This window comes from Hemicordylus capensis, chromosome 8, assembly GCF_027244095.1.
Source record: "Hemicordylus capensis ecotype Gifberg chromosome 8, rHemCap1.1.pri, whole genome shotgun sequence".
In the NCBI taxonomy this organism is placed as follows: Eukaryota; Metazoa; Chordata; class Lepidosauria; order Squamata; family Cordylidae; genus Hemicordylus; species Hemicordylus capensis.
The window spans coordinates 3,423,104-3,435,622 of NC_069664.1; the positions used below are offsets into that span (position 1 = coordinate 3,423,104).

At 48.5% G+C, this 12,519-nt stretch overlaps 1 protein-coding gene across 4 annotated transcripts in view; it reads right to left on the reverse strand.

Moving 5' to 3' along the window:
- The window catches only part of GPAT2 (glycerol-3-phosphate acyltransferase 2, mitochondrial), a 108,913-nt gene that overhangs the window by 61,948 nt on the left and 34,446 nt on the right, over positions 1-12,519 (reverse strand). Inside the window, exon 1 of one of the 4 annotated variants that reach the window (XM_053269596.1) lies at positions 3,462-3,621. The exons of 1 other annotated variant lie outside the window; for it this stretch is intronic. The gene's annotated coding sequence lies outside the window, so the exon portion shown is untranslated. Of the gene's footprint in view, positions 1-2,861; positions 2,994-3,208; positions 3,315-3,461; positions 3,622-12,519 lie in introns of those variants that run through there. 2 more of the 4 variants (XM_053269595.1, XM_053269603.1) reach the window with 2 other exon arrangements.

Sequence of the window (12,519 nt, forward strand, 5' to 3'; positions counted from 1 at the left end):
AGCCGCTTCTAAAAATCTATATTGTTCAGAATATTTAAGACTCTGGGGTTTTAAAACTTCCTGTTTGATGCATTTTAAGAACAGGTTGGAGGCCTCTTCTTTTCAGCTGGGAGCAGATTGTCCCTGCTCAGAAAGGTCCTAAAAAGTAAAGTTGTGCCATCGAGTCGGTGTCGACTCCTGGTGCCCACAGAGCCCTGTGGCTGTCTTTGGTAGAATACAGGAGGGGTTTCCCATTGCCATCTCCTGTGCAGTATGAGATGATGCCTTTCAGCATCTTCCTATATCACTGCTGCCCAATAGAGGTGTTTCCCATAGTCTGGGAAACACACCAGCGGGGATTCGAATCAGCAACCTCTTGCTCCCTAGGCAAGTTACTTCCCTACTGCGCCATTAGGAGGCTAGACCCATGCTAGGTAATGTGTGCCGTCAAGTCCATTTCAACTCCTGGCGCCCACAGAGCCCTGTGGTTTTCTTTTTGGTAGAATACAGGAGGGGCTGACCACTGCCTCCTCCCACGCAGTATGACATGATGCCTTTCAGCATCTTCCTATATCACTGCTGCTCAATATAGTCCCAGTGCGGATTCGGACCGGCAACCTTCTGCTTGTTAGCCAAGCATTTCTGCACCTACCCATTAAAGTCAACAAGGCCAAGGAGAACCGATTACAGCTGAGGTTTATATGACAGTGTGGAGCAAAGCTGGCACCAACCTACTGTGTGTTTGCAGTGCCTCTCTTCCAGACACAAAACCAGACTGCCTGGTCCAGCAAAAGAAGAGACCCCATGATAGGGCAGGGGACCAAAGGGTACACTTAATTCCTTCCCATTGACATCAGTGGAGCTCAGCTTTGGCTGACTCATATCCTTGGACCAGATCTTCACTTCCCATCTGCTTGCACCAGAGAACAAGGCTGGCGCTTAACTACTACATACATTTATATGCCGCTTTTCAGAAAAATTGCTCAAAGCAGTTTACATTGAAAAACAAACAAACAGATGGTTTCCTGTCCCAAAAGGGCTTAGTCGAAAACAACTCACAGAGCAGACACCAGCAACAACCACTGAAGGGATGCTGTGCTGGGATTGGACAGGGACAATTACTCTCTGCCTGCTAAACGTAAGAGAATCCCCAACTTAAAGGGTGCCTCTTTGCTCAGTTATAATTTAAGAGGAAGGACATTTAGGGCAGAATATGTACTTGTTATGCAGACGATCCTAGGTTCAAGTCCCTGGAAACTCCTCCAGGCAGGGCTCGGAAAGAGTACCCGAGAGAGATCCTGCTAGCCAGGACAATATTGCATTGAATGGACGAAAGGTCTGACTCAGTAGACGGCAGCTTCATATGTTATTGTTAACTGCCCAGAGACGAAAAGTTTGATAAATAAAATAAATAAATAATAAAATATGTCCATGCATTCTTTATGCAACACTTTTGAGGGTGCAAAGTGCATACATTATCTTCTTGTAGTTCTTACAAGAACCCTGTAAGGCAGACCAGTATTATTTCCATACTGATCAGAAATCTATTACTTGTTGGAGTAATTCCTTGTTTGTTTCTAGGCTCAGTTCAAAAGTGCCGGTTCTTACCATGAAAGTCCATAAACAGTTTTGGACTTGGCTAGTTTACAGTCCACTTTCTCCCACTTGGTATCCCCTCGTGCACTGCATTCAACAACTGAACCTGGCCCTGTGTGTCCCTGCCAACTGAAGTGTGGCATGGTTTTAAGAGCAGGGACTTCTCAGCTGTGGCTCCATGCTTATGGAATGCCCTCCCTCGGAAGCAAGACCCAACACTGTGGGCCCTCGGACAGCAAATCAAAATCTGGCTTTTTGAGAAGGCCTTTGCTTTGAAAATGACTTGCACCCCACATGTATCTGTGTAGCGGGTTGTACTTTGCTGGTTTGTTGCTTTAGGGATTCCTGCTGTGTTACTGTATGCTGCGTTTTTTTCTCTGTCATGTCATTTTCTTGACATTTTTGTTTGATACTTTATTTTGCTTGTTTCATATTTTACATTTAAGAAAAACAGGATATAAAATTTCACATAAACAGCAAATGGGGAACACGGGAAGGAGAGAATGCAGCTTGCTAAAGTGCACCCAGTATTTATGTTTATTTAATTAATTTATTTATATACCACCTGACTCCAATGGCTCTAGGTGGTTTTGAGCAATAAGCTCAAAGCAGAGGCAAGAATCGAACCAGGAACCTTTTGATTTCTGCCTATCTGCTCATCTAAAAGTTGGTACTTAAATCTCATCTTTCCACTTAAAATAAGTGCCTAACATGGTATCCAAATCAAGAATCAAACGTTTTTTTAAGAACTCAGCACGAAGACATCAATTAACTGTCTTTTTGCCACTCTCTAAAAACGTAGTTCCCACATCTTTGTCCACAAAGAGGGACCAAAGATCAGGCTAAACATGACCTTTTAGATTTGGGGATGGAATTGCCCAAAATTGCCCAGCGGCCACAGTGCTGCAAAGTATTTAATTCCATGTCTGCATGAATCCCGATGTACTATGGCATTAGTAGGAATAACTAACCTACTCTCCCCCTGCTCACTGGGCAAAGAGGCACCTTTTTAACGTGGTGATTCTCTTTATTTAGCAAGGGAAGATCAACTGGCCCTCTCCATCCCCAGCACAGCATCCCTCCAGTGACTGTTGCTGGCGTCTATCTTGCATTTCTTTTTAGATTGTGAGCCCTTTGGGGACAGGGGAGCCATCTTATTTGTTTATTATTACTCCGTGTGAACCGCCCTGAGCCATTTTTGGAAGGGTGGCATAGAAAGCGAATGAATGAATGAATGAACAAACATAACGGGCAGCCAAGCAGGTGGAGGCCATGAGGACACACACCTCTCCTCCTCCTCCTCCTCCACACCCTGGAACGGCCCGACGGGGACTTTGGCAAGAGGGGCTAAGCGAACAACGCCCCTGCGAGGCAGGCAGGGCAGGAGGAGAGACGACCCCCACCGGCGGGGCGCGACGGGCGGCTCCTTCGCAGCTCCACGGCAGCAACTGCAGGGGTATTGGGGGGGGGCCCGTACCTGCACTTTCCCTCCCACCTGGAGACCAGACGGGGTTCTCGGAGCACAAGCAACAGGAGGCGGCACAGCAAAGGGGGCCGCTGAAGCCACCAGCGCAGGGTGCGCTTACTTAGGGAGTAAGCAAGCTTCCCCCCCCCCGCAAAACAGCAGCCTTACCCCCGAGGAGCCCCGTGGCACACGCTTGCACTAGCAAGCCGCTGCCGCACTCTCGCGCACGCCGACTTGCAAGGAAATGCACGCGCAGATTAAGCGGCGCCCCGGGAGTGGGCGGGGCAGGGGCGTAGCACGTGACGACGACGCCCCCCCATCCCCCCCCCTCGAGGCTCGCTCGTCTGCACCGGCCAACGCCGGGAAGCTCTTGCGCGGCTGCTGCAGGCGCGGCGGCCCTAGCTCCGCCTGCGGAACTCACCGCGCCGAGACCAGGGGAGGACGTCTCGCCTCGAGCAGCCGCCCGCCTGCACAGCCCCTCCGGGCTCCAGCGATCCCGGCACCGGATTCGAGTGGATGTGGGGAAGAGGAAGACACTGATTCCAGAGTAAACGTGCCCAGGATCCGGTTCCGGCTGGGCTTCACTCCGGTGGGCACTTACATGGGAGTAGTCCCCATGGGACTCAGTGGGTCTCTTGCTTCTGCGTATAGGCTTGTAGTCGGCTTGGGCCGCACGCTTGTTCTGGGCTACTTCCTCGGGCTAAAGGCCTGTAGGGATGGATGCCTTCTGTCCTCCCACCTTCAAGGTGGTCCCAAAGGTTACTCCCTGTGTGGGAGCTGCACCCTTTGCAGTTGCAGGGTAGGGTGCACGCTGTATGTCAGCGTGAAAGTCAGTGTGGTGTAATGGTCAGAGTGCTGGACTAGGGCCGGGGAGACCCGAGTTCAAATCCCCATTCAGCCAGGATACTAGCTGGGTGTCTCTGGGCCAGTCACTTCTCTCTCAGCCCAACCTACATCACGGGGTTGTTGTGAGGAGAAACCTAAGTATGTAGTACACCGCTCTGGGCTCCTTGAAGGAAGAGCGGGATATAAATAAAAAATACTTGCTACTACTTACTTGCTGTATGTGGGAAGGACTGTCCCTCCAGGTGTGCAGTACTGGCACGGCTGCTTTGCAAACAGAGCCCCCTTGAACAGGTACCCCTTTTCAGGCATTATAGGAATACATGGAGAGAGCGTGTGCTTGCAATCCTACTCCCAACCTCCTTGCACTCATCATAAAAGGACTATTCACACAGTATGCTGTACACACATCACACATACTGGGTGTCTCCCCGCACATACACGTTCACATGACTGTGCATGCACGCATTTTTAAAATATATGGGGACTTGCAAATGCAGAGTATGTATGCATTTATATACATAAACTGTTCCTGTACATAGACTACATAGACTCTACTGTTTGGGGGAAGTCTGTGCCTGGAAAACTAGCCATGAAAACTAGCACATGATCAGGTCCCTTGGTTTGGCAGGAGAGGATGTACTTGTGTACAGTTAATGGGGTGGGGTGGGGTGGGAAGTTGTCTCCATTTATTTAGTATATTTGTGCACATCTCTGGACAGTTTACAACACACATAAAAGAAATTAAAACACGGAAACAGTTAAAAGCCACACTCTTGGGTGAATAAACGTGTCTTAAGAGTCTTTTTTAAAAGCTGTCAGATCTGAGGAGGCTCTTATTTCAGCAGGGAGTGTAGTACTCCAAAGCCTCAGAGCAGCAACGAGGAAGGCCTACCCCGAGTGGCCACTAGAAGAACCGGAGCTTTCCCAGACAGGCTTTGCTGCAGGTTTTCTGCTCGGCTTTACTGCAAATTCAAAGTTGCCCCCAAAACCTGACACAAAAAGTGGGGCTTTCCCCCCCAGACAGAAATCAGGGGTAAACTGAGAGACCTTCAAGGCCAAGTGGAAGACAGATCATCCTGGAGAGAATCTATCTAGGTGGTCGCTCAGAGTCGACACTGACTTGACAGCACTTAATCAATTAATCAAGGCATGTTCACTCAGAAGTAAGACCCACTACCATCAATGGGACGGAGTAAATGAGTACAGAATTGCAGCAGTCTTAAGTAATTTAGACAAAGGTCAGTTTTTCATCCTTGTCCAGAAACTTTTGGAGTGATTCCGTGGAAAGGGATCGGTTGGTACAGGACTTCACATCATTGCAAATGGCTAAAATCAAGACTGAATAAGCCTGTAAGGTGTCGACAAGCAAATCCAGGGGGGCATACACACAGTCCATGTGTTGAAACACGCATCTTAATGGAGCATTCTGACAATTAACGGCAAAGGCCTTAAAACAAGGGTTGTCACGTTGGGGTCCCCAGATATTGTTGGACTACAACTCCCCTCATCCCCAGCCACAATGGCCAATGATGGTTGTTGTAGTCCAACCACATCTGGGGAGGGGACCCAAGCTGGAGAACCCCTGCCCTAACCAGTTGAACAACACCAGCTAAGAAAACACAGCAAGGGTGACACAGCAGCCTTTCAAAAGTCACTTCCCACACCACACAAAGGATAGTTTCTTTTCTCTTTGCCCCTTTCTGGCTTCCTTCCTACTGCTGTCCTTGTTTTTCTTTCACTCCACCTTTTTAATTACCCCTGGTTTTGCTTTCCTAGAAGCAAAAGCTTCTACCCAAACATGACCCCTAAGGAAGCCCATCCCAAACTCCCAAGAACAAAAGATCATGAAAGGAGCTACAAACCTGCAAATTAAAAGATGCATCTGATCATTCAAATAAGAAACAGCTTTGTTTGCAGTCAGTTGCCTTCCAGCTGTCTGCTAAGCCTCTTGCAAATATTAATTAAGCCTGCTAATAATTATTATTTGCATTGTGTTAGCCATTAGGGGTTATACTCAAATCAGCAGCCACACCTGTCCTAAGGCCTGATTAAATTCTCTGCCCCACGGAAAGTATAATAAGCTAGTTTAAATAAAATTTTCAAAGAACTGCGAATCAAAGTGATGGTATTGCTAAGTCTCATTTTTAAGGAGGGTTTCAAATATCTCAAGGCAACAATAATGAGATGTTCAATTTTCCGCTACAACTCTTAGAATTTTCAGGGGTAAGGAGAGTTTTGAAAATGCAAGATGTGCACATCTTAAAGGTTTCATACCTGAAGGCCCATAGAACATGTTCATGCATTGATCTAAGATTATTGTTAATGAAAGCAAAACAAAACACTAAACTATGTTTCAGGGGCCTGGCTGATAGCCCTGTAAGAACATAAGAACAGCCCTGCTGGATCAGGCCCAAGGAGGCCCATCTAGTCCAGCATCCTGTTTCACACAGAGGCCCCTGGAAGCCTACAGCAGGAGTTGAGGGCATGCCCTCTCCCCTGCTGTTGCTCCCCTGCAACTGGTACTCAGAGGCCTGCCTTTGAGGAAATGAGTGTTTTCAACATTCCACCACTATAAGCCCTGCACTATAATACTGGAATCACAGAATCACCAAAATAAATTGACAGTTGTGCCAGTATAGTTAAGGTGAGGAGGGTTTTCAACATTTTGCCATGATAAGCCCCACGCTATAGTACCAGAATCACAGAATCACCAAATGAAATTGGTAACCAATCGATTCAGGACAGACAAAAGCAAATAAGGCCATTCACACAATTGTTAATTCAGTAGGACAGGCATCCTACCCAGCTTCAGAAACAGTGTGCGCTCCTGAGAGTCTGTGAGACAGCAACAGGGTAGGATGGCTTTTACTCCTGCCTTGCTGAAATGGTGAGTACAAGTGCTGGCTAGCATGGAGCTATCCTCCCCAACTCCTCTTTCACACATGATCACTCCCCACTCCTCCTGTCTAGGTTTTTGCTAACCCAAGATCAAAAATTGAGAGCACAAACAGTTGCCCAAGCTGGAGAGGATGCTTCTCCCACTCAGCTATTGATCATGTGAACTGCCTTAGTATTTCTTCACATAACCTATAATCGTAGGGACACAGGAAGCTGCTATCTTACTGAGTCAGACCCTTGGTCCATCTCGCTCAGTATTGTCTACACAGACTGGCAGCAGCTTCTCCAAGGTTGCAGGCAGGTGTCTCTCAGCCCTAACTTGGAGATGCCAGAGAAGGAACTTGGAGCCTAGATGCTCTTCCCAGAGCGGCTCCACCCCCTAAGGGGAATATCTTAAAGTGCTCACACTTCTAGTCTCCCATTCATATGCAACCAGGGCAGATCCTGCTTAGCTTAAGGGGACAAGTCATGCTTGCTACCACAAGACTAGCTCTCTTCCCAGCTGCAACAAAAAGGGGTTTTTGTTTTTGTTTTTGTTTTTGTTTTTGTTTTTTGTTTTTGTTTTTGTTTTTAAATCAACTTATGAGATTTGCTGCCATAGGATATGTGGATGCCCAAGAGAGGGTAGTGGTAGCAAGCATGAAGTAGCTTGTGGTAGCAAGCATGAAGTGTCCCTTTTGCTAAGCAGGGTCCGCCCTGGTCTCATCCGAATGGGAGACAAAACGTGCGAGCACTGCAAGACACTCCCCAGTGCTTGCTCTGGCTCCTCTATGACGGTTCAGTTCAGTTCCGCCAATCACTGCCAGAGCCATTGTCATCTCTACTATTTCAACATTCCTTTGCCTGTTACAATATAGGTTGATGGGATGTTATAAGCAATTTTAGACTGTGAAACTAAGCACATTTACTCCAGGGTGTCAGCATCATCACAGCTCAATTTCCTTTTGAAGTCAACAGAAAAGTTATTGACTTTTGCAAGTGCTAGATCAAGCTCTATACCAGAACAGCATACAAGTTCAGCAAGCAAACATTTTAAGGATAAGAGTCCTTCTTCAAACCCTTGGAAGAAACAGCAGGCTTGTGCAGTGACCCTTTTAAAGATCTTCAGTAGCATCTTACCAATTTGCCTCGTCAGCAAAAAAAAATTTTTTTTAAAGGAATGCAATTCTTTATTTTATATACATTAAAAAAATAAAAATAAAACCCCAAACAAGCACAAACCAGACGTGTTTGGAATTCAGCACCACAGTCATCAATTTTGAAATAGTGTCCCAAAGTGTGATAGCCAGCTTTCCCTCGCCTTCTCGCATCACAGCTTTATAAAGACATAGCAGCTCTATCCACGCCAAGATCCACAGAACAAGTCTATTATAGCTAAGTTAAAAGATGCTTGAAGACAGATTCTGGAAAGTGCTGACAAAGATTCAGTTGTCTGCCCGGCAAGCAGCACTCCTGGACCAGGACTGGCGTACATTGTCTAAATAAATGGCAGGGAAGAAAGATTTCATTTGCAGGTGCGGTGAAATAGTGCAGAAACGAACATGAAGGTGAAATTATATACCATCCTCTGTCTGAATTGCAGGAAAGGATGGTCCACGCTGCACAAAGTTGGCCCTCCGACTATTTTTTGACCACAACTCCCATCATTCCCACCCACAGTGGCCAAAAGCCAGGCTTGATGGGAGTTGTAGTCCACACGGGAGGAGAGCTGGTCTTGTGGTAGCAAGCATGAATTGTCCCCTTTGCTAAGCAGGGTCCACCCTTTGCATTTGAATGGGATACATGTGTGAGCACTGTAAGACATTCCCCTTAAGGGATGGGGCCGCTCCGGGAAGAGCATCAGCATGCTTGCATGCAGAAAGTTCCAAGCTCCTTCCCTGGCAGCATCTCCAAGATAGGGCTGAGAGAGAATCCTGCCTGCAACCTTGGAGAAGCCGCTGCCAGTCTGGGTAGACAATACTGAGCTAGATGGACTGATGGACTGACTCAGTCGAAGCCAGCTTCCTAGGTTCCTATGTAACATCTGTAGGAGGGCTGTTCAGTTGTGCAGCCCTGGCGCAGACAATGCTGAGCTAGATGGACCAAGGGTCTGACTCGGTATAAGGCAACTTGAGATGCTCATTAAACCTCTTCCGGGAGCCAGCTATTCTGCTCCAACCACACTGGACGCAAGTGGGTGTTCTCTCACTCCTAATGTGTCCCTGCATGAGTTGCTGCTCTGAGCTTATGTCCCTCCAATCATCCTTTGATGAGAGAGGATAAATGTTGCTGCATTGGTGTGATTGGTTCATTCAGTTGCTCCTGATGCAGACACAGCAACTTCAACTGCCTTCAGATCAGGCAGACCAAGAAGAGAGATCTGTCTCAGCTGATCCTGTGAAAGTCTCCTTGGTCCACTCTTTCCCTTTCTTTCCCACTCCTTCTTCGCTGTCTGTTCCTTTCCGCACTCCCCTCTCTTCTACTTCTTTGGACAGCAGGAGGACACAAGAGGGGAATGCCCAAGAGTGTGCCTCTCTGGTGTCTAAAGGCCTCCAGTGGCTCTTCTCCTTCAGTTCCCTCTGTCCAAACAGGGCCTCGCATGGAAAGAGTTGTGCAATTGTGTTGCCTCCTGGGTCCTTGCCTTGCGTTTAGGCTGAGAGGTTAACCTCTGTCCTTATTCTCAAGCATTCCATCATCCAGTGTGGTTTCTCAAGGGTGCTGTAATTTCCTGAGTACAATGTTTTTCTCTGGGAGGTTGATGTGGGCCATTAATTTCCCCTCTCTTGGCAAGCAGCCCTTCTCCACTCCTTAACAGCCATATGGACGTCTGCATTGCGAAGTCCAAGATCCACATTCTCCCAGTTGCAGCCTGGTTTACTCAGAAGCAAGTTTCCTTGATGGCAGCGGGACTGCTCTGAGTACGAGTGCAAGGCATTGCAGCTTTGCTTTCCCCGGCCTGTATCTTTGCAATGCACAGCTCGCTATCTCAGAGAAATATTTGCTTGCTCCCTTCCACCCCAAGTGCCTGGTCTGCTTTGCAAGGAACATGACATGACTCACCAGAGGCTGTAGTGAAAACAACCACTCCTGGCACTCTAAGGACTAACACCAGTATTGCAGCATACTTCCCCTGCCCCCGGATTATAGTCTATTTCATTGCAAAGCGCAGCTTCTCAAACTTGGGTTTCCAGATGCTGTTGGACTACAACTCCCATCATCCCTCAGCCAAAGGCCATTGTGGCTGGAGATGATGGCAGTTGTAGTCCAACAGCATCTGGAAACCCAAAGTTACAAAGCCTTGGTGTGTCGAGTTTAAGCAAGAGACGCTCAGCGGCAACTGCTACTGTTGAGAATGGTCTCTCTCTGTGCTTATCATAGGAAAGAAAAGATTGTGCCCTCGAATCGGTGTCGACTCCTGGCGACCACAGAGCCCTGTGGTCTTCTTGGCAGAATACAGGAGGGGTTGACCATGGCCTCCCCCCCGCGCAGTATGAGATGATGCCTTTCAGCACCTTCCTATATCGCTGCTGAAACATACCAACAGGGATTCGGACTCACAGCCTCTTGTTCCCTAGGCAAGTTGCTTCCCTGCTGTGCCATTAGCTGGCTGTGCTTCTCATACCCAGAGTAAGTTTGACATCCAGTTGCCACAGACAACGCCATCTCTGCTGGGGGGCACCACCGTGGGAATCCTGCTCCACTTCAGGGCTGAGGTTTGAGTCCTGGGCTGTGTTCCAGTTTAAAATAATGTGTGTACAGTGCTGTAGTTGCAAGTACAGAAGTGCAGGCACACACCACTCCTGTGGGGAGGGCACCTCCCACCCCCTTCTTTCCTCCTCCTCCTCCCCCCTTCCTTTCTTCCTCCCTCCCTTGCAGAGAGAAAGAGGGAGGCTTTCAGAGGTGCGGCGGGGGGTGGGGAGGAAGAAAACAAGGAGGGCTGGAGCTGGGGGGGGGGGGCCTTAGGAGCTCAGGGGCCTGGGTTCTTTGAACCCATTTGCTCAATTATAGGGACACCCCTGGTGCTGAGAAAGAAAAGGGAAAGGAGCAGAAGAGCACAGCATGCGGGGCGGGGGGGGGGGAGAGGAAGGAACAGCTTGCCCGGTCCAAGGCTGGGGGCCAGAGGAAGGAATTCTGAGCAGTGGGGAGAGGTTCAGCCCACCCTCTTCCTGCCCCCACAACACTGCACCATTCTGCTTTCCCCTTTCTTTCTCAGTGCAGTGCCAATGGCATGCGGGAGGGAGGTGAACTGACCATTGGCTGGCACATCAATCAATCAATCAATCTTTATTATGGTCAAAGACCAGCATAAAATTACAAGTTAAAAGGAAGTGATACTAAGAGGGCTGATAAAAGGTACAAATCCCAGGCTGCGCTGGGATTCTGGGAAGAGCACCTGCGTGCTTGCATGCAGAAGGTTCCAAGTTCCCTCCCTGGCAACATCTCCAGGATAGGACTGAGAGAGAGACTCCTGCCTGCCACCTTGGAGAAGCCGCTGCCAGTCTAGGTAGACAAAGACAATACGGACCAATGGTCTGACTCAGTAAACGGCAGCTTCCTATGTTCCTAAAACCCAGATTTTGCAACCTATTTGCAAAGTGTGTGTGTGTGTGTGTGTGTTCTGGGAGTAATATACTGCTGACAGTTGGCAACTGGAGGGGTCCTTGGGCCTTCAGCGGAAGGAACGGGTTAAAGCCTCCTTCCACCCCACCTCAGGCATAGATCTGTTCTGGGATGGAGGACATCCCAGTGTCCCAAGCTTGTCCCAGGCTCATGCAGGGGTGTCCTTAGGACTGCCCCGGTCCCTGCTCTTTCATCCCCCATGGAAATGACTTGGAAGCCCCCCCAACCCCCCGGACAAGTAATTGGCTGATTTGCCCCAGGTCCTGCTTGCTGTCAGGGCTCTCGAAGGACAGCCCTGGGCTCTTGGGGGGCTCCGCTCCTTGAATCACCATTTCACACCTGAACTTGCCCACTGCCCTGCCCCCCCTTAACACCTGGCTCTGCCCCAAGCCACCCTTTCACATCTGGCTGCACCCCCCCCACACACACAATTTTGCATCTGGTTTCGTGGATGGACCTTGGAGTTCTAGGGGGAAACGAAGTCCGTTCTGCAGCGAGACTGAAAGCTGCCTACTTTGGCACATTGATGCTTGGAGCGGAGGTGGGTTTTAGTGCAAGAAGGGCAGGAGGAGGAGTTGGAAACTGCTGACCAGCACCTCACTGTGCACCACATTCCTGCACAGAATCAGGGGCCCCACAGCTGGGGGGGGCACTTCCAATTCATGTGCTAGTTTAAGCTCACCTGACCTTAAGTAACAGGTTCTCAGTACTGCCTTTACTTTTGAAAACACGGGGGTGGTGATGGATCTACACCATCTTCACAGCTGCCTTCCTTTCTTAATTCAAGGAGGAAAAGGAATGATCTCTCTTCCAGCATTCAAATCATAAAGAGGTGGGCCTTCCTTCCTTCCTTTGTAATTTAGTGGCTCCGACAATATTATTTTAAAAATACTGTACATTATATAAGAAACCCATTCCTTCCTTAAGAGTGAGGAAGATGAAATAAAGTTGAGAGATGGAATTCTGCAGAAATATGAGGCTGTCTTTAAAAACAAAAATTGGAGCCTTCAGAAAAAAACGGTGTGTTGGGTTGAAAAAGCAAAAGCAAATGCAACTGGTTTGGATTCTGATATGCAATGCCGTCAAAATCAGGCAGCAATTTACCACCCGACTCACGGAGGCGTTTTAACCATCTC